Source organism: Neofelis nebulosa, chromosome 2, assembly GCF_028018385.1.
Source record: "Neofelis nebulosa isolate mNeoNeb1 chromosome 2, mNeoNeb1.pri, whole genome shotgun sequence".
NCBI lineage: Eukaryota > Metazoa > Chordata > Mammalia > Carnivora > Felidae > Neofelis > Neofelis nebulosa.
In genome coordinates, this window is record NC_080783.1 from 176,654,130 (window position 1) to 176,674,970 (window position 20,841).

The 20,841-nt window shown below is 47.7% G+C and overlaps 2 long non-coding RNA genes across 4 annotated transcripts in view; both read left to right on the plus strand.

Annotated features, from left to right (window-relative positions):
• The window catches only part of LOC131504679 (uncharacterized), an 81,112-nt gene that overhangs the window by 52,552 nt on the left and 7,719 nt on the right, over nt 1–20,841 (plus strand). The gene's annotated exons all lie outside the window — the stretch shown is intronic.
• Nucleotides 347–7,316, plus strand: LOC131504678 (uncharacterized). 3 transcript variants are annotated; one of them, XR_009258104.1, is made up of 4 exons: nt 554–718; nt 1,079–1,172; nt 1,629–2,679; nt 4,503–7,316. It is a non-coding gene; the product is annotated as an uncharacterized LOC131504678 (long non-coding RNA). The 3 variants fall into 3 exon arrangements; XR_009258103.1 differs by lacking the exon at nt 554–718 and adding an exon at nt 347–456 and having other exon boundaries at nt 1,079–2,679; XR_009258102.1 differs by having other exon boundaries at nt 1,079–2,679.

Genomic DNA, 20,841 nt, shown 5'->3' on the forward strand with positions numbered 1-20,841 from the left:
GATGGGGTGGCGGCCTCTCTGAGGAGGTCATATTTGAATGATTGCCTAACTGGGACGCCTGGGTGGCTCCGTCAGTGGAGCATCTGACTCTTGATTTCGGCTCAGGTCATAATCCTGGGGTTGTGGGACTGAGCCCCGAGTTGGCTGAGTGTGGGGCATGCTTAAGATTCTCTCTCTCCCTCTGCCCCTCTCCCCAGCTCTCTCTCATAATTAAAAATAAATAAATAAAATGAATGACGCTTAAAAAAAAAATGAATGATGCCTAACTGATGAGACAAAGTCAGCTGTTTCAGGGGGTGGGTCCCTGGGAGGGGGCAGGGCAGCTGATCACTGATAATTTGTGTGTATTAGGGGATTCTCGATACCAGAGATGTGGTGATGAGGCAGAGAGTTTCGGTCTGTGCTTTTATGGAGTTTATGTTTGAGAAGAAGGGACAGAGAAAAATAAACACACAGGTAAGTAAAATCAGTTATTGATCAACAGTCTGCAGAGAATTAGGACAAAGGTTCTTCGGAGAGTAGAGTAACTGGGTGACCAGGCAGAGGAAGCAGCCGTGCAGAGGGCTCAGGGCAGGAAGGGCCTGCTGGTCAGATAAACAAAAGGAATAAAATGTTCCTCTGACCCATGCCTGAATGTTCTTTATGCCCCACTGCCCGGATCATGATGGCTAGGAGTCCCCTCCCCACTTGCTCGTGGGAGTTCCAGCCTGTTCCAGAGGTTCTCCTTGGGCAAGGGGGGTGGGGGGTGAGGGGGAAGGTCCACAGCTTAGGCGTTGCTGGGATGCTGCCTCCTCTGGGAGTGTCTGGCCATCAGAGGCACAGCTTGACATCCTCACATTCAGAAGGGCCAAGCCCTCCCTGATGGTGGTGTCCCCAAGGACACTGATGGGGGAGCTGAATGTCTAATAAAACTGATGTCCAGCAAAATGCGGCTGACTTGCAGAGAGGCCGGTCCAGCATGCGATGCAGTGGGACGCCAGTGGGACCACCTGCCTTCGGGAAGCAGATAATGTAGTAGAGAGACACCTGGCTTCATAGGCTCCAAAAACAATTTTTTTTTTTTTTTTTTTTTTTTTAGAGTGCCTGCTACGTGCTAGACTGATGTGAGGGGCTGGCAGTACCAGGGTAGATGAAAGTCCAGTCCTTGCCCTCACCTCTCATTGATCTTGGAGGTTAGTGGACCTTTAATACCAAGGTAGGGCATCTGGATGCAATTCAAAGTGCCCTGGGAGGCATTCGAACCTCTCGGGAGACTTTCTGTGGCAGGTTACAGGGAACCTAATGCACGCCGGCTTGAATAATAAAGAGGGTTTATTGGCACACCATAACTAGAAGGCTGAAAGGTAGAGAGTCCTCAGATGTGGTGCAGCCGAGGCTCCAACTCTGTCTCTGTGATCCCCTTGGCTCTGTGCTCCTCTCGTGAAGCTCAGTGCCTCCCTCCCAAGGTGGCTTCCCGCAGGCACGGAGGCTGTGCTTTTTCATTCATGTTCTGGAGTAAGAAAGAGACAGTGACAGAGACAGAGATAGAGAGACAGGGACGGAGACAGAGAGCCCCAGAATGAAAACAGAACATCATTGCTGAACTTCTGACTAATGGCCTCTCCTAACACCTTGCTCAATCTCTGCAGCGACGAGAATGCAGTGCCTGGATTACCAATTCCTACAGCAGGGCTCATGGGACTCCCCAGATTAGTTAACTAGGCTCACCAAACCACGGGATTGCTGGCAGGATGGATGCTGGGAAGTAGCAACAACCCCTGTTACGGTGGGAAGATTTCAAGCAGATTTCAGGAAGGTTGACATAACTGGTTTGCATTTTTAAAGATCTCCCTGCATTGGAGGAGGGAAAAAGAGGAAGCTGGGAGAACCATTTGGAGCTACTCCAAAGAGAGATGATGGTGGCTGAGCCCGGGAGGAGGGAGGCAGGTGAGATAGGGCAGAAAGGACATAATTGAACCTGGTCACTTAGCAGTTGAGTGGAAGTGACACGGCTCTTAACTTCTCTGCATCATTTTCCAAATCCATAGTATGGTTGTATCAATTCTTAGCTCTCAGGATTATAAAAATACATTAAGTGTATCTACCACAATGAAGGTCCCCAATAATTGGCATTATTAGTATTAACATCCAAACTCCTTATGTGACATACAAGTCCCTTTGTGCTCTGGACTCGAATAACTCTGGGTGGAAGAGAAGGGGAGTGTCTCCCATGTTCAGCCGATACATGTGCTTTTCCCATCCTGTGGTGGAACCTTCCAAAATGGGAAAAAGTTGTCCTATAGCCAGTCATGAAACTTCTTCTTTTGGTCCCAGGGGATTTTTGTCCCTAGTCCCATCATTCAGCATCCATATCTTGACCAGCACAGAGAGCAGTTTGTCATGTCTTCAGTCTGCAAATATTGACAAAAGAATGAGAGTTGGCACAATGCACTTTAATGAGTAAGAAACAAACAAGCTTGCTCAAATTTCCAGGAATTTTCTCCTGAACCGAGTTGCAATGTGGTTTTTGCCACTCCCCAAAACCAATGTCCTAAGCTCAGGAAAGCCCCCTGTTATTGCTGTCACTCCAGAATGTTTTCACCAAAATCAGTGGGTTGAGTGATTTCCTTGAGAATAATAACTTTGCACAATACAGACAGAGCCTCAGTCTGCCATGGAGATATGCATTCCTGGCAGAAAGTGAGTCCACACCTAGTAGAGAGGCTATAGAATGTTGTTTGTTGCAGGAGGGTGGGGAGGAGTTGGGGGGGATCAAGGGGATGGGGGGTAGCACTACCTGTCTTTAGGTTTCAGTGGGGATGGGGGGAACCCGTGAGTTTAGGAATTAGAGTGCCCTGGGTTTTAATCTCATTTCTGCCATTCATTAGCTATGAGATTGTTCATTCATTCAAAACAGGCCAGATAATGGGGACAGTACAAGACCTACTCTTAAGAAATGACTGTCTAACAATTGCTACAGAGAACTGGATTACAATAGAGTAGGGCTATGGGGAAAACATGGAAGTGGCTTTATGGGAGCACAAAAAGGGGCACCAGATCCAGCCTTGCCATAGGGTAGGAGGCAGGAAGAGCATCCCGAAAGAAGGATAGAAGCATAGAGCATTGGGAAGGAGAACGTTAGCCTGGAGGAAAGGGCCGGCAGCAGGGACTGTGCTCCAGTCCAAAGGAAGCGCACCCAAATTCTGGAGGCAAAAGTGAATTGGAGTGTGATGGGACAGTGTGGGGCAGATCAGGTTGGGAGGTAAGCAGGGTCAGGTGGTGAATGTGCTGAGAGCCACTGTTGTTTCAACCCCGCGGACAAGGGGAGCTGTGGAGGGGCTGACGCCGGGGAAAGGCACGGGCACATAAGTACCTGAAAGCCTTGTTGGTAGCTTGAAGGGGCTCAGAGGGGAACAAGATAGGAAGCAGGGACAGGAGCGCTGAGGCTGTCCTGTAGTCCAGGGGAGAGACGGCAGCCTGGATTAGGTCGTGGCGTTGGAGAGAGAAAGTAATACAGGGAGTTGAGGGATATATATATATATATATATATATATATATATATATATATATATAATTTATTTATTTATTTACTTACTAATGTTTATTTTTGAGAGAGACAGAGAGCACGAGAGGCAGAGAGAGAAGGAGACACAGAACCCGAAGCAGGCTCCAAGCTCTGAGCTGTCAGCACAGAGCCCGATGCGGGGCTCAAACACGCAGACCTCGAATTCATGGACTGTGAGATCGTGACCTGAGCTGAAGTCGGACACTTAACCGACTGAGCCACCCAGGCGCCCCTATATATATGTGTGTGTGTGTGTGTGTGTGTGTGTGTGTGTGTGTGTGTGTGTATGTATATATATGTGTGTATATATATGTGTGTGTGTGTGTATATATATGTGTGTGTATATATATGTGTGCATATATACATATATACATGTATATACATACATATACATATATATGTATATACATACGTATACATATATATATACACATATATATGTATATACATACATATACATATATATATTTTTTAATGTTTGTTTATTTTTAAAGGAGAGAAGGACAGAGTGTGGGGGGGGGGGGTGCAGAGAGACAGGGAGACACAGAATCTGAAGCAGGCTCCAGGCTCTGAGCTGTCAGCACAGAGCCCGATGCCGGGCTCAAACTCGTGGACCTCGAACTCACGGACCGCGAGATCATGACCTGAGCCGTAGTCGGATGCTTAATTGACGGAGCCACCCAGCTGCCCCGAGGGATATTTGAGTAGTGGTTACTTGATCTCAGAGACAGAATGTGCCAGACACTCTAATTGCTTCATTCTATTTCTTACAACTTCATTCTATTTCTTATCTGTGAGGTAGATATGGTTCCAGGTCAAGCAACTTGTCCACCACTAGTGAGTGCAGAGGCAGAATTCAAACCCAGGTCTGTGGGCCCCCAAACCCCAAACACTACTAGATTATGTGGCTTTCCTAAGTCAAATATGACCATTTCTTGCTTACCCTGTTTAAATTAAGGACCATAGAAGTTATACCAATTCAGAAGGATTTAAGTGGAATGATACAACACAGACTGAAGAAGGTTGATGCCTTGGTATCTTTGGGAGTACGCATGCTGACCATCGACATCCACCTCCATCTGTCAAACCCCTCCCCGCACCGTCCTCGCTGGGAGTTTAACTAGGTCAACTGCCACCTTCCGGAGGAAGCGTCCTGGGTGCACCCGCTTCCCCAACAGAATCCATAGCATCGTTGCTTTCCTATCCTTGCCTGTTCACAAGTCCGTTTTGCCCACTGGCCTGGAAGTTCCTGGAGGGCACAAGCGGTGTTGTCATCCCTGAGATCTTCCCAGTGCCTAGCCAAGGACCATGGACTTGTTACATATGGGATGAAGGAGTGATTGCAGGAAGATCATGGTCACACCACAATAGAACAACAACCTGTTTGTTTTGGTGGAATGCGTGAGTGGAGGCTCTGTTGGCGTCCATTCTGCCAACTGCTTTGCCCTTCCTTGTGCCGAGTGCTGTTCCTTCTCTTGTCCTGAGAAATCTTGCTGTCTGTCTGCGGCCCCACCTCCCCTGGGAGCCAGCACCGCAGGGTCCCCTTGGTACGTGCTCAGCACTGTTCTTCCTTAGCTGCTGTTCGCTCGGTTCTTTTGCACAAATTACATGTTTCTTCCAGCTTTAATCAACACAACCTTGAATCCTCATCAGACTCTCTGCCCTCTCTCCAACCAGTGCTTAAAGGACACTCTTCCCCTCAGCAGAGATGGTATAATTTTCATAAACATGGGTCATTTCCCCCTTGCATCAATGTCAGATACGAAACCACCACTTAACAAGACGTACCAGAAACGCAGAATGTCTGAACAAAGGCTGGGGACAATAGTATTTTCTTTTCTTTTTTTCCTTTCTCTAGTTCTGTTAAATTGCTCTCCCAAAATAATCCTAATGCTTTATTTACTTCAGCTCTGGGTTTATTTTGAGATGAACTTTCCTGAAGCGGAGTCTTAGGATGTGATTCTTATCCTGGTCACATCCTGGGGAGTTGTTTTGTGACTTGTTTGAATGGGCTCTGGCTTTTCCAGGGAGCCCCCTGGCACCGAGGAAGAGGCCAGAGGATGTCAACTCCCGTGTGCAGTACAAAGACAGAGATGGCAAACCGTCAGCTTTGGGTGGAAGTGCTCCCCAGAGGAAAGCCTCGTCTCCTGGGCTCATGCACGACGGACACCGGCAGAAGCGAACTCAGCTCAGACTTTATCAGTTATCCGTTCCGGAGACTGAGGTGTCTCATAGTTTCCAACATCTGAGTGATTTGTGAACGTTAGGAATTCAGACGCTGGATGATTAAAACGGCCAGTGCTGGGAATTTTCTCATTTCAGGAAATTTTGGTCGTGAGGCATGCTGGAACCTCCCCAGCAGGCAGACCCGAAGGGCAGGAAGTCCAGACCGGGGGTGGGGATGAGACTGTGAGAATGGACCAGAAGGCGGCACGAGCCTTCACTATCATGTCAGACAGATCTGTGTGGGAATCCTGCTTCCCTGGGCCTCAGTTTCTTCACTGGCAAAATGGGGATGATAATATCTACCTCACAGGAGTGTCGTGACAATTAAATCCGATAAAGTCATGCCTGGCACACAGTCAGGGCCCGGGGCATGTGAATTCCCCTCTGTTTCTATAGGTGGATGACAAGTGGTGGTGAGTGGTGCATCCGAGCGGGAAGCTGGAGGTCAAGGGACTGGGGCTGACTCTTGGAGGCTGGGGGGGGAAGGGGCTGGCCAAGCCATGCGGGCTGTTGCAGTCATGAGGCTCAGGGCAGGGTTTCAGTCCAAACTTTGATCTGCAGGAGGAAGCTCCTACAGCCGCAGGTTGATCCCGGGTCTATCGTATAAAGCAGCGGTTCTTGAAGTGTAGTCTGAGGGCCCTGGAGGAACCTGACACACAGTTACTTTGCTACAGTAGCAATCACTCTGGGACTCACCCCCGCGCATGCACAGTAAACAAAGAAAAAAACGAAAAGCCAGTTTTCAGTGTTGCTTGGTGAAGCAGTAAAAGTGACCACATTTATTAAATGTCAACCCTTGAGTACTTGTCTTTAAAAAATTCTTTTTTAAAACATTTATTTATTTTGAGAGAGAGAGAGAGAGAGAGAGAGAGACAGAGTGTGAGCAGGACAGGGGCAGAGAGAGAAGGAGACACAGAATCCGAAGCAGGCTCCAGGCTCTGAGCTATCAGCACAGAGCTCGACACGGGGCTCGAACTCACGAGCTGTGAGATCATGACCTGAGCTGACGTTGGACCCTGAACTGACCGAGCCACCCAGGTGCCCCGAGTACTTATCTTTTTAATGCTTTGTGTGATGAAATGGGAAGTATTCATAAGCTATTTCTGCTGCCCACCACAGTACCCTGGCACCCTCAAGGAAGCATGCCGGCACAGTTGTTTGAGCTGGGAACTGAGCTAGCCACTTTTTTTTCTGAGAACACAGTTTTCCCTTTAAAGAATGACTGATACACACACTGTGGCTATCAGACTTGGGTAGTTGGCAGATTTTGGGGGGCTGTCACTTCACAGAAAACAAGACCATATTTGAGAGTACAAATTAAGAATGAGAATTTTGGAAGATTTATATCCTCCACTGTGAACTGTCAAATTCCGTCCATCCTTTAAGAAACCACCCACCGCCTGTCGAGTGTTGGTATAGTATCAAAGAAGAATATCCACAGTTCCCTGAATAAGCTGCTAAAATAGGTCTCCCTTAGTCGACTCCACCGTCTGTGTGAGGCCACATTTCTTCTTATCTTTCAGCTGTTGAACTAATTAAACAAAGAGGCCATTAGGCTAAGGTCATTCTTTTTTTGTTTGTTTTTTTTGAGTTTTTAAAAATTTACATTCAAATTAGCATAGAGTGCAGCAGTGATTTCAGGAGTAGACTCCTTAGTGCCCCTTCCCCATTTAGCCCATCCCCCCTCCCACACCCCCTCCAGCAGCCCTCGGTTTGTTCTCCATGTTTAAGAGTCTCTGATGTTTTGTCCCCCTCCCTGTTTTTATATTATTTTTATTTCCCTCCCCTTATGTTCATCTGTTCTGTGTCTTAAAGTCCTCGTATGAGTGAAGTCATATGATCTATGTCTTTCTCTGACCGACTAATTTCACTTAGCATAATACCCTCCAGTTCCATCCACGTAGCTGCAAATGGCGAGATTTCATTCTTTTTGATTGCCGAGTAATACTCCAGTGTGTGTGTGTGTGTGTGTGTGTGTGTGTGTGTGTACATACCACATCTTCTTTATCCATTCATCCATCAGTGGACATTTGGGCTCTTTCCACACTTTGGCTATTGTTGATAGTGCTGCTATAAACATGGGGGTGCATGTGTCCCTTTGAAACAGCACACCTGTATCCCTTTGATGAACACCTAGTAGTGCAATTGCTGGATGGGAGGGTAGTTCTATTTTTAGTTTTTTGAGGAACCTCCATACTGTTTTCCAGGGTGGCTGCACGAGCTTGCATTCCCACCAACAGTGCAAAAGAGATCCTCTTTCTCGCACCCTTGCCAACATCTGTTGTTGCCTGAGTTGTTAATGTTATAGGCTAAGGTCATTCTAATGCCTTTGTATCCTAGGCAAGCAAACCAAAATTTAAGCCTTTAATTGCCTCAAGTTTAAGAAATCAAAACCTAAGGATAATCAATCCCAACCTAATAGGCTTTCCCAAATAAGGCAACCATTGCTTAAGCTATGGCCAATCCAGTAATTCCCTAGCCATACTTCCTTGTCTTCTCTGCGAACGTCTTGCCCCCAGCTCCTCCATGGGAGCACTCCTGACATGGGAGCATTGCTAATCACTACCGGTTTGGTGCTGCCTCATTCAAATTGATTTTTACTCAAATAAGCCCATTTTTTTTCTTCTTTAAACATTTTTAAAGTTTATTTCTTTATTTTGAGAAAGAGAAGGAGAGAGAGAGAGAGAGAGAGAGAGAGAGAGAGAGAAAGAAGAATCCCGAGCAGGCTGTGCACCGTCAGTACCCCTCAAAGCTCTTAAAATTTTTACTGTCCCCAGCTTATCTTTTCACACAACCAAATACCATATCATCATAGACTGAATGCAAAAGAGGATGGGTGTGAAGCCTACTTAATTAAAAAAAAAAAAAAAAAAAAAAAAAGAAGAGGAGGGGCCCCTGGGTGGCTCAGTCCATTAGGCATCTGACTTTTGCTTTTGGCTCAGGTCATGATCTCATGGTTCGTGGGTTTGACCCCTGCACTGGGCTCTAGAGACTGCTGGGGATTCTCTGTCTTCTTTTCCTTTTTAAATTTTTTTTGAATGTTTATTTATTTTTTGAGAGAGACAGAGACAGAATGCAAGTGGGTTAGGGGCAGAGAGAGGGAGAGACACAGAATCCGAAGCGGGCTCCAGGCTCTGGGCTGTCAGCACCGGAGCCCTATGCGGGGCTCGAACTCACTTGCTGTGAGATCATGACCTGAGCCAAAGTTGGACACTCAACCGAGTGAGCCACCCAGGTGCCCCAATTCTCTCTCTTCTTCCTTTCTTTCCTTTTCTCTCTGCCCTTCCCCGACTTGCCCGTGCGTTTGCACTCTCTTTTTCTCGAAATGAATAAACTTAAAAAAAAAAGAGGCTACAGAAATCCACCTGTATGCTAATAAATCAGACATTAAAGGGATTTGTAAACTTGTGAAACAATGCCATTCTTCTCGCTAATTTTCATATAGATTTTTTCACTTAACGTGTTATTTAGATTAATGTGTAGTGGGTTTGGTATTATTGTAAAGAAATTAATAAATGTTTTTAACTTTTTTTTTTTTTAACATTTATTTATTTTGAGACAGAGACAGAGCATGAATGGGGGAGAGGCAGAGAGAGAGGGAGACACAGAACCGGAAACAGGCTCCAGGCTCTGAGCGGTCAGCCCAGAGCCCGACGTGGGGCTCGAACTCATGGACCGCGAGATGGTGACCTGAGCCGAAGTCGGACGCTTAACCGACTGAGCCACCCAGGCGCCCCAATAAATGTTTTTAAAAGCATAGGGCAAGTGCTACAAGTATGATACTAATAGTCACTATACCACAGCATATAGTGTTGCTGTCAGTTCTCCCCCCGGACTGTGAGGCCCCCCAGAGCAGGGCCTGTCTCTGATTCATCCTGTGTCTTAGTGCCGAGCTTCGTATCCGTTAGGGGGGCGTCAAGTTTGGAGAGTGAATGAATGAGAAGCTGAAAAGAAGACAGGGCAGATCCCAGCTGGATTCCTGATGGATAGCTAGGCTCATGAACCTGGGAGCTCAAGTCCAAAATGCTAAGAGTGGGACGTGAATGGGACCTGGATGAAGATGGGAGCATGTAGGGGCCGGAGAGGAGGGTCCCAGTGTCTGCAGTCAGTCTGGTGGGATAGCCTTCCGTGAGCTGTGTCCAGTGCTGGCCAGTGGGTACGGCAGGCTGTCTATAGACACAGGATGGAGACCGGCCCCACCTGCTGCTGGGGCTGGGTAACACAGCCTGCCTGATTCCACCTGGGTTGCCAACCTACGGGGCTCCGTGTGTGCCACCATGCAGGCTTGGGGAGATCAGAGCTGAAAAAATTAAGCCCGGAGCATTAAATACGAGTCTTTCCTAAGTTTCCAAACTACGTTTTACATAATTAGGTGCGTGTTTGACCATCTTGTCTTTGTGAATTGTTATTCTGAGGTATTTTTGGACATCCAGGAAGGAAGGGAAAAATGTCATCAATGTCTACTTGGTGCCAGGTGCTTTATTTATGTTTCCTCATTTAATCCTTGCAAATGCCTCATGAGGAAGGTGCTAGGATCGACTTTTGGGATATGAGGAAACTGAGGTTCAGGGAGTGTAAGTAATGTCTTTGTGGTCTAGCTGGGACTTGAACCTGAGTCTGTGTGAGTATGAAGTCCACACCCTTGAAAAAACCCAAATTCATTCATTCATTCATTCTTTCATTCATTCTACCTATCTATCTATCTATCTATTTATTTTTGCCACTAATATATATTTACTGCCTAAAAATGAGAAAATACTGAAACAAGTGAAAAATAAAAATTACCCATTAATTCTATCATCCAAAAATAAAAATTATTGTCATGTTGGTATGGCTTTTCAGACTTCTCCCCCATGTATATTTGTAACGTGTTTTTCTGCTTAACAATATATATTATAAACATCTTTCTGCATCTATAAATACGTTTCTGTATAATTTAAAAAGGGCTGCCTCGTAGTTTGTTCTATGAATGTGCCATTCATTGAACCAATCCTCTGTTAAATATTTAGTTTGATGTAATTTGTCGCTAGTGTTAAAAAATGCTGCAGTGAGCCTCTTTGCTTCCTTAGGCTAGAATCCTAAAAATGCAGTTGATGATTTAAAGTACATTTCAGTTTTTTTTTTATTTTTTTTTAATGTTTATTTATTTTTGAGACAGAGAGAGACAGAGCATGAACAGGGGAGGGTCAGAGAGAGAGGGAGACACAGACTCTGAAACAGGCTCCAGGCTCTGAGCGGTCAGCACAGAGCCCGACGTGGGGCTCGAACTCACGGACCGCGAGATCATGACCTGAGCCAAAGGTGGACACTTAACTGACTGAGCCACCCAGGTGCCCCAAGCATACGACTCTTTTTTTTTTTTTTTTTTTTTTTTTTTTTCTAACGTTTATTTATTTTTGAGACAGAGAGAGACAGAGCATGAACGGGGGAGGGTCAGAGAGAGAGGGAGACACAGAATCTGAAACAGGCTCCAGGCTCTGAGTGGTCAGCACAGAGCCCGATGCAGGGCTCGAACTCACGGACCGCGAGATCATGACCTGAGCCGAAGTCGGACGCTTAACCGACTGAGCCACCCAGGCGCCCCTAGTACATTTCAGTTTTAAAGACATTTCCGTATACCGTATTGTCAAGTTATCCCCCCGGAAAGCTGTAAAAATTTTTAATTGCTGCTAGCACTGGGTGAACATTCCTGCTTCCCTGTTCCCTCAAAAGTGGTATCAAAGGATGCCTGACAGTTGGATAACCAAACACAAAATATCTATTGTAGTAAATCTGTGTTCTTCCAGTGCCACCTTCTTGTTTTTTTCCATCCAGTTTGAGTAGTGCTGTATACTAGGAAATGAACATTTTTAATATGTTAATTACCCGAGGAGACACATTTCTATTTCCTGTATGAGCTGGGTGGGGGTGGCCGTGGCCAGGGAGCCACATGGGAGGGAAGGCGTGGCTCTGACTTCGGTTAGGTAGTGGGACAGGTTGCATGGAGAGGGATTGGGTACTGGTAATCATTCTCACCAACTGGTAATCATTCTCACCAACGGGGTGTTGGCTGTTAGTGAGAGTCTGGCCCAACTACACAGGGGAAGGGTGAGTCCCGTCAAGGTGTGCTTGCTCCCCAGGGACTGTGGTGGGCAGTCCAGACTGAGAACAGGTGCCTAGAAATCCACCAGGGTGAGTGGGGTGTACGGGGAGAGGGGTGGACAGGCATCCCGATAGGGGACAGATAATAGGGAAAACAGCCGTGCACTCTTGTGGATGCCAGCCTCAGGAGGACTGGGGAGAAGTGGAATTTCACATGTAGAAAAGAACGCTCTCTTTGGCAGCTACATGTCCTACCCACTGATCCCCAATGGCTTGGCCACCAAAGGGTCTTACAGTTTGTCAATCATGCGGTGAATTCTCCACAACCGTGCTGGCTTTCAGACGTAGACATCTACTTTGTGAGGTCTCTGGCAGTGTATCTTTGACTCAAGGGGAGACTGTTAATGAGATTGAAGGGTCTCAGAAGCCCAATTGTTCATGTAACTTGCTAATTCAAGGTTGCAGGAATGGAATGTTCCCACCGGCATAATAAGCTCATGCTTTCCCTGAAAGCAGACCTACCGGTAAAACTAACCCCTAGGTGCAAGGTTGTGTGGCAAGCATGAAATAGGAACAAGGAGAATTAGGTCCCTATAACATCTTTATGAGACCCATCAGTTATTGACCACACAGTAGGGGCAGTCTGCCAGTGGGGCTGTAAATGCTGGAAATTGTTCGGCTGAATCTTCTCCATAGGCGGTGTCCTTTGGTTTGACTTTGTAACCTTCTCTTTTTTTCAGTTGAAACGGTCGGCCAGCTCCCTTGCAGTGTGACCTGCCTTCCTTTAGAAGTCATCGGGGTTTTCAGCCTCTCCTGCCTGGGAGCCCATCTAGGTCTTTCAGATGACTTTGCATATTTCGGTTCTCATCCACTGATGTGAAGGGTCAAATCTGAGTGCAGTCGTTGTTCGTTTACCTCCAAGTTGTCCCACGTTGTGCTCACCTCTAAAGGCCTTGGGGTTGGCTGCAGGACAGGGTCTGGCGAGAGCAAAGGCCCAATCCTGAAAAGAACCTGGGGGCTGGCGGGACGCCTCAGCAGAGGGTAGGCACAGGGACAGGTGGGGACTGAGGCTCTGACACTGGTCTGCAGAAGCACCATGAGCACCTTCACTGAAATCGGGGCCACCCTCTGCGTGAGCTCAGCAGGCTGACCTGCTTGAACCGCCAGACCCCGACTGCCCATATCTGGGCTCCTCAGTGTCCCTAATTAGTGAACCTGGAGGCCTGGTGGGAGAGGGCAAGTGGCCCCAACTGCAGGGATGAGAGGGCGTTCGAGGCAGGGGCCTTACACAAAGTGAGGACGGAAACCAGTCACTGGCCCAGCAGTGTCTACGCTTAAGTAGGTGTGGAGTGGGGAACTGCCCCATCCTGTGCCTTGTTGCAAAATGCACGAAGGCAGCCTACTTACACAGAGACACTCCGACCTGTGAGATAAAGTACACTTCGAGTCAAGAGTGGCAAAGCGAGGGGAAAGGTGAGACAGAAGGAGGAGGCTGTGGGCAGGTGAGGTAAGTGCAGACAGCACCCCTGCTCACAAGCCCATCCTGTTGCTGCCGGAGAGCCACTTACCCTGGCCAGTGTTGCTGGAATTCGAGGGTACGAGGGGCGCAGCAAACCCATTCTTCGGAGCCCAGCTCCTGTGTCTCACCTGGCCGAAGAAGTTCTACCAAACCTAAAGGGACACAAGGCACATATTTTGAGTTGTAAACATAACTTCTCTGAAAGACTCCAGTTGGCTGAAAGCAGAGACTCTGTGTGTGTCTTATTTGCTCTGGAAGGACGAGCCTCGGGAGATAGGATTTGGGCATTAGAGCTGAGTTCCATCCCGGTTCTGCAGCATCACCTATGTGACCTTAGAAAGCGCTTGAACTTCTCTGAGCTTCAAGAAGCTGCCGAGAGGATTTAAGGGGGATGGCTTTTTTTTTTTTGTTTCGGTTTGTTTTTTTAATATAATTTTTTGTCAAGTTAGCTAACATACCAGCGTATACAGTGTGCTCTTGGTTTTGGGGGTAGATTCCCGTGATCCACTGCTCACCCACAACACCCAGTGCTCCTCCCAAAGGGGGGAAGGAGTTTTGGGCTGGTTTTCATGGACGGAGAATCTGGCACTCAGTGAAGGCACAACTTGTCGGGGTTCTCTACTTGCTGTGTATGCGGCAGGCTCAGATCTAACTGACCTCATGGGCTCTCGGCAAAGGAGGCTCCAGAAAGCTTCAGTGGCTTGTCAGAGACCCCAAAGCTGGATTCAGGGAGCCAAACCTGGACCTTCTGGTTTCACAGTCCTTGCTTTTTCTACTCTGCATACGGCCTCTCCCCAGCACCCTCTGTTCAGCTGTCTGCGAGAGAAGTTGCCTTTCACAAAGGGTCCCAAGTTAGCAGAAATGTCATGGGGTCGACAAGACAAGTGCCTGCTTGTCCTTGGGGTGCTTCTGACCTTTGCTTCATGCCACCACTCTGGGATATTTTGGACCTTGGGGATGTAAGGAGGGTCTGTGATGGGAAGACAGCTGGTACGGCCGCTTCATGCTGCCAAAAGCCATCGAGAGAACCTTTGCATTGGAGCCTGCCGAGTGCACTCAAGCATGCTGGCTTTGCTGAACAGCCAACAATCCCCCACTCTTGGGAGAAAACTTAGAACCTTTCCAGGAGGCATTCTGGAACGAAGGCGAGGGGGAACAGAAGCTAGACGGGGCGCCAGGAGACCTCATTGTTGTGGAACGTGGTAGAGGAAGTGGGCGTCAGACGGCCGGGTGCCGGGGAGTAAGACCAGGGTGGGCTTGGTGTTGAGGTGGCCCCCACAGGGAGTCGAGTTCCTGTGCAAGCGGACATTCACTTACCCTCAGGATCTCTCGGGACCGTCTGGGTGTGTGGGTTCAGACTAGAAAAACATCTCCTTGGCTGCAGGCTATCAGTGGCTACTAGCTATTTTCTCCTTCTCCAACCAGGGCGGGATTCGTGCTCAAGGACTCAGCCTTGCAGACACGGGCTGCGGAGGGAGCCCCAGCCCAGCCACATAACCCCGCAGCCCTAGGGACTGCTTTTGCAAGGTCCAGGGCCGCTGAGGTTCAGTGGCTGAGAGCACAGTGATGTCGCTTAGTTTTTTCCTTCACAGAAAGAAGAGAAGTTTACACAAACGGGATTAGGTCCCAATCAGGAAGACGTTGTCCATGCTATTAATTAGTGAAATGATACAGTCACTGTTTATGGAGTGTCCACTATGTGTCGGGGTGACCCTGGGTGATAGGAGCACAAAAACGAGGAAGGTAGAGGCCGTGCCTTAAAGAGTCCTGTGATGGGGACAGGTATCTACACAGGTGAGGAGGCAAGCTGTGGTCCTGCAGGGCCTTGTGGGCAGACCAAGGACGCATGGAGCTTCACCAGTGCTGGTAAAACAACTGACGGGTTCTTAGCGGACAAGTGGCAAGCTCTCCGGCTACTTGGGGGTGAATTGGAGTGGAACAAGCCTGAAAGCAGGTAGACCCCCAGATTTCAGAAACATTCAGGAATTTAAGAAAGACATGCGGTTATAGGCAGCCTAATCCTGGAAGTATTAACTGACATCCAACTTTAATGAGAACCTATATTGATTTTTCACTTGGCACTTTATGAACCGTATTTACAGCTCTTTTGAGCCTCCTGAAACTCCCTTTCGGCATCCCTGAGGTTTCCCCAGTTGTCCGCTCGTATGAGGTTCAGACTCAATTCCTGAGAGGTTCACGGTGCCTTTCTTTACAAGTGGGATGGCTGGGATTTCCCCCTCACGAAGAGCATGAGGGCACCTTTCTGTTCCTTCCAGATTTCACTGGGTTTCCTCTTAACGCTGCTTATTCTTTTCTGGTTCCTGAGTTTGGGTGGCCTTTTGGGTATGTAACTCACGAGGGGTGGGGTTGATGAATGTGGGATGCCCCAGGGCACGGCCAAACCAGTAGAAGTATTTACCTGAAACAGGTTGGGAGGGGAGAAATCAGGCTGGGAGGGGAGAACCAGAATGTTGTTAGCTGGGAGGTGATCTCAACATCTGGGGGGAGCAAGTAGACGGTCAAGTTTATAAGGCAAGGTGAAGATATAAATGGAAAGTGGGCCATGCAATTAGAATCTAGGAGCTTCAGGAGCAGCATGGAGTGAGGGTGGAGAGAGAGACAAAGACATATAGTTCAGGACTAGGCACACAAGAAACAAGATTGTGCCCTGTGTGCCCCTTTCTCTGTGGTTCCATGCATGAGGGGTTCAGGCCCTGTGGCTCAGCAGAAGCAGGCAGATCAATGAGGCAAAAGATAAGCTTGAATAGGAATACAGGTTTAATAGTGTTTTTAGACAGAAGCGGAAAAAAAAGTAATCAAAGAAAAATAGGATTCTAGTAAAAAGCAGAAAGCAAAGGATAAGTAGTGTTAACACCCACTTGTGTTTATGAACTCTGGCGGCTGAGACTCTGTTTCATACATGACATTCAACACCAAACCTCTACTCATATTAGATAGACCTGGCAATGGAAGGAACGGTGAGTACAGGCCTGCCATAGTAAGGTCTAGGAACGGAGATGCTGGGGGGAGTTTTGTGAAAATAGGTACGTTCACACCAGCCAGTTTGAAGCTTCTAAAAAACTTTGTTTTTTCTTGATGGTGTAGGTGTTTCCAGTTAAGCATGTCAGTGAAAGCAGATTTACGAGTCTTTCCTCCGCCTTTCTCCATTGGTGCGAGGGTGGGTTTCTAGTTAGGGATTGCTCATTTTGGGATGTTTTTAACTTAGATCGGGGAGGATAGTGGTCACGGCTGCCTTGACCGCTCTCCTTGCCTCTTGCTATCATCCAAGCTGACGGAGACCATTCTGTGGCCCTCTGAAAGGGGGCTCCGTGACCTGAGGGACACTGTGAAGGTATTCCCTGTGCAGAGGTAGCTCCGGGGAAGAAATGCAGCCCATGTTCAGCTTGCTAAACCACGTGCACTGGCATAGTGGAGGCGGTGCCTTTTTCTAATGTACATGAAAACATCATACGGGCCAGCGGTGGCCTTGTCCTGACGTCATGTGTGATACTCTTCAGCCAATCACATTTGCTATTCATAGCGGTCGGGTGAATCAGAGGGATGCGGATTATTATGTTGCCCAACTTCACGTGACTTCCTTGGGCTGTTCACTCTGTTCGCCAGAGCCGGAAGTTGAACCCACTGAGGTTTAATCATAAATCCAGCGCTCTTTCCATGGTGCCGCCTGCCGGCACCTGCCCCTCACCACGCTCCCATCACGGGAATTCCCAGCAAGCAGGGACTCAGAGGCGCTGCCAGGACAGGGGTCCTAGTTCAGCAGCACATGGCCTGGTGGAAGTGCACGCTTCTCGGAAACACAGCAGTGGGCTGGTGCCCGTGCCCGCGTGGGAAGTGCTCGCTGAACATCTGACCCTGTCTGCCTCAAATTCTTCTCAACCCTTTTTAGCAACTTTTAGGCTTTTCCCTTGCAGGGTGGGGTAGAGAGAGGCAAGGGTGGGGTGGTGGGGGGGGGGGCGGGGGGGCGGAACTGGGTGGGTTTGCAAAACATTAATGAATATAATCTGTGCCTTTTCCCTGACCCAGCTTGGCCAGCTGTACTGGTCTGAAATTCCACATTCCATTGTCCTTCTAAGAAAACAGAATTGGCTCTGTTCAGCCCTCGGAATTGTCTGTGTAGACTTGTTTGAGAGAATTTGCAAACCAGATGGATTTACTGTTTACTGTCTCTTCTAGTCCCAGGGAAAAACAGTATTTCCAGAGACCATCAGCAGCATGTTCTGAAAGGTTTCCCAACCATTATTGTTCACGTTGTGGTCAATACTCCAGCTTAATCCAGTTTTCTCACCTCTTACCTCTCTGTATGCACACGTATCACACCCTAGCCTAGTGGTCAGCTGTTGGGTTTACTACCCAGATCCTTTCTCTGCAAACTAGCCTTCTTTGTCCATCTGTATGGTTCCAGTAATGGGGCTCTGGTAGCCGCTTGTACAACGCCATCCCCACGATTGTCCCGCTCACAGGTGATTAGACCAGAGGCGTGCACCCCACTCAAGCAAGTCTTGGGAACTTTGGGACTGGGACAGTGAGGAAGGTTCTGTCTGTCTTTGGGTTGCTCGCTCTGCATGGCATAACTTAGAAGAAGCTGCCTGCCATGTGGTCTGTCACTAGACGGCAGGTGGGGGTGGGGGGCAGATTCAGAAGCTGGTATAAACAGAAGGAGAAAAATGAAGCAACTTTCAAAGAGAAGCTGAGGATGAAAGCTAGGCATAGAGCTTCCAGACCTGTTTGACTCAATCGCGTTCTGTCCTTTGGGTTCCCTGATATCCATGTGATAAAATGCTCTTTTTCTTTTTTTTTTTTTCCTCCTCCTTAAATTACCCTCAGTTGGGTTCTATTAACTACAATTAAGAGTCTTTTCTGTTACTGTAGCCAGATTTTTCTCAAAATGTAATCCCGGGACCAACATCAGCATCTTTACCGGAGAACATGTTAAAGGGGCAAATTCTCAGGCTGCATCCCAGACCTGCTGAATCAGAAAATCTGGAGGGGAGGCCCAGCGATGTGGGTTTTAACAAGCCCTGCAGACATCTCAAGTTTGAGAACCACTGGCCTCGCCGTCTCTTGGCGTGGATGGAAGAGCATGGACCTAGAGGCACAATGGCCTGGATTTGGATCCTGGACCTGTGCGCTAGTGATATGATTGGGTAAGTCACCTCATCTCTTGGAGACTCCGCTTTCTCAGCAGTGAGATGGAGGGTAACGATTGTTTATATTGTATAGCAGCTGTAAGAGAAGCACACACCTCTCTGGGCATGTGAAAAGCAGTGGTTTCAATCTTGCCTCTGTGGACCCTGTTCTGACATGAGAAGAGAAGCCGATTCACCCAGGTCGTGCCCCATGGAGACAAAACCTGAGTTGTTGTGTGTTTTTTTTTTTTTTTAAGAACTCATCACCCTAACAGAACAGGTTACTGTTTGGAGTTTATACCAAGTCTGTGCCCCCAGATCTTAGTATTGGTACTAGACTCCCCTAGGCTAGCACTGGATGGTTGGGAATTAAGCCCGATTAATCTGAAACTCATTGTGATTCCCCAGGTTTCGCTGGCCTATTTTCCTGCTATGTTACGAGAACTATGCGGTCTGGGCCATCCTAGAATAAAACGAGATCAGGAGATCAGCTGGCTTATATTCGAAGAAGGAAAGCGCAGGCTTCCATTCATTAATTTATTCCTTTACTTATGCATCCACTTACTCATTCACTGATTCATTCACTGACTCATTCATTCATTCATTCATTCATCCGCCTGACACTCACTGAGCTACTTCTCTGTCGAGACACCATGCTAGATACTAGAGACTTATGGATAAGGCCATTGTGTCCCCCTACCCCCAACTACTAATTGTTGACAGATGACAGTATGAGCAAAGACCCAGAGGTGGGAAATGGTCGTGGCATGAGGAGATCGGAGCCAGGAGACAGGTCTTGCTGAAGCAAAGAGTGAGTGTTAGGAAGTTATTGAGGCACGAGAATCAGAGACGGTTAGAGAATGGGAATCAACATCTGCTTCGGTTTCCACAGCACACTGTCCTGTAATTAACAGTGGTGAGTGTTTCGCAAGGACCTCCCGGTTCTTTGGGCCGCATTTGAGCCGATCCCGGATGGATGACCCTACAGTAGGTAGATTCATCTGCCAAATACTGCTCATGCTGTTCATACCCCACGAGGAGTGGGCTGGTTAGCTCTCATTAAAAAGGAATCCTTGTGCCTGCTACTGCTTGACAGCTGAATCCGTCCAACCCCAAGTGAACTCTTTCTGGTATCCAGAAAGTCTGGCTATTGTCTGGACGAATCTCCACCCAGTTCTTGGCTTTCATATCACTGGAACCTCCAGTTATATGCAAAATGGGGCAAAAACATCCAACGTCTTCCCAGACAGCTCTCCCCAGACAACGTCTCCAATTGGATGCTTCCTCAGACATATCCTTTAGGGAAGTCTGAGACTAGGAGTTCAGATGCAGAAGAGGTGTGGCTGGTCTGGGAGGGAAGATGGCTACTCAGTGATTGAGTGTGAAACACTGCCTCCCATTTTACAGGTGGTTTTCCTCTTTGTGTCAACTAAAGAATGGCCTAATGACAGTAAAATTATACCCTTCTTATTCCCAGACTTTAAAGAAAAGAACAGAAATAATGACTAGCTTGTCACATGGGGTTGATAACATCCTTGACCTCATTTGACCCTTGCCACTACCCTAGTGGAGGTTACGAGCATTTTATTCCCCCTTACCGGATGACGAGAGGAGGTCCATTCCACGCAAGTGTCTGAGCCTCTTTTTAATCCCAATTTCTTGACTGTAGATTTTATGCTCATTCTACTGAACCAGGCTGTTCTCAAGTAAAACCTTTGTTGCCAGTACTTAGGATTACAAGGAACTTCCTGGGGGGGGGGGCTCTCAGAAATATGGAAACAAGATTATCCTTTGAGAGTTAAAGTTTAAGACAGGCACAAGAGGATTAGTGAGGAGACAGGATGGCTCCCAGGATTCTGAGAGTCAACTGATCTTAATCCGGCCATAGATCTCCAATATATTTGAAGAAGGAAGGAAAACAGAGTCAGAGAGGGAAATTTTGGCACTCTGTCCATGCTGCGTGCTAGGAATCACATAAGACTATCTTAATTGGGTGCTATTAGATAGTGTAGTCATGTAACTCCTCCTGCGCTGATCCCTAGGTCACTCTGTGATCATCAGCGTGTCTAATGTGACATCCCAAGCCGCGTGGCCCAGAAGGTAGAGAATGTACTAGTCGTGTTGATGTGTGGATTCTACTTCCATGTTATGGTACCTTCCTGCGCTCACTGTCCAATAACACACGAGCGATCTGGTTTCCAGATTAGCCCTTGATGTGCAGGAGAGAAAGATCGGCTCTTGGGGGCTGACAACACAGTGTTTCTTAGCCTTTGCAGCTATAGGATAAATCCACAACTTGGGCAAATTCAGTAAGGGAGTGAATA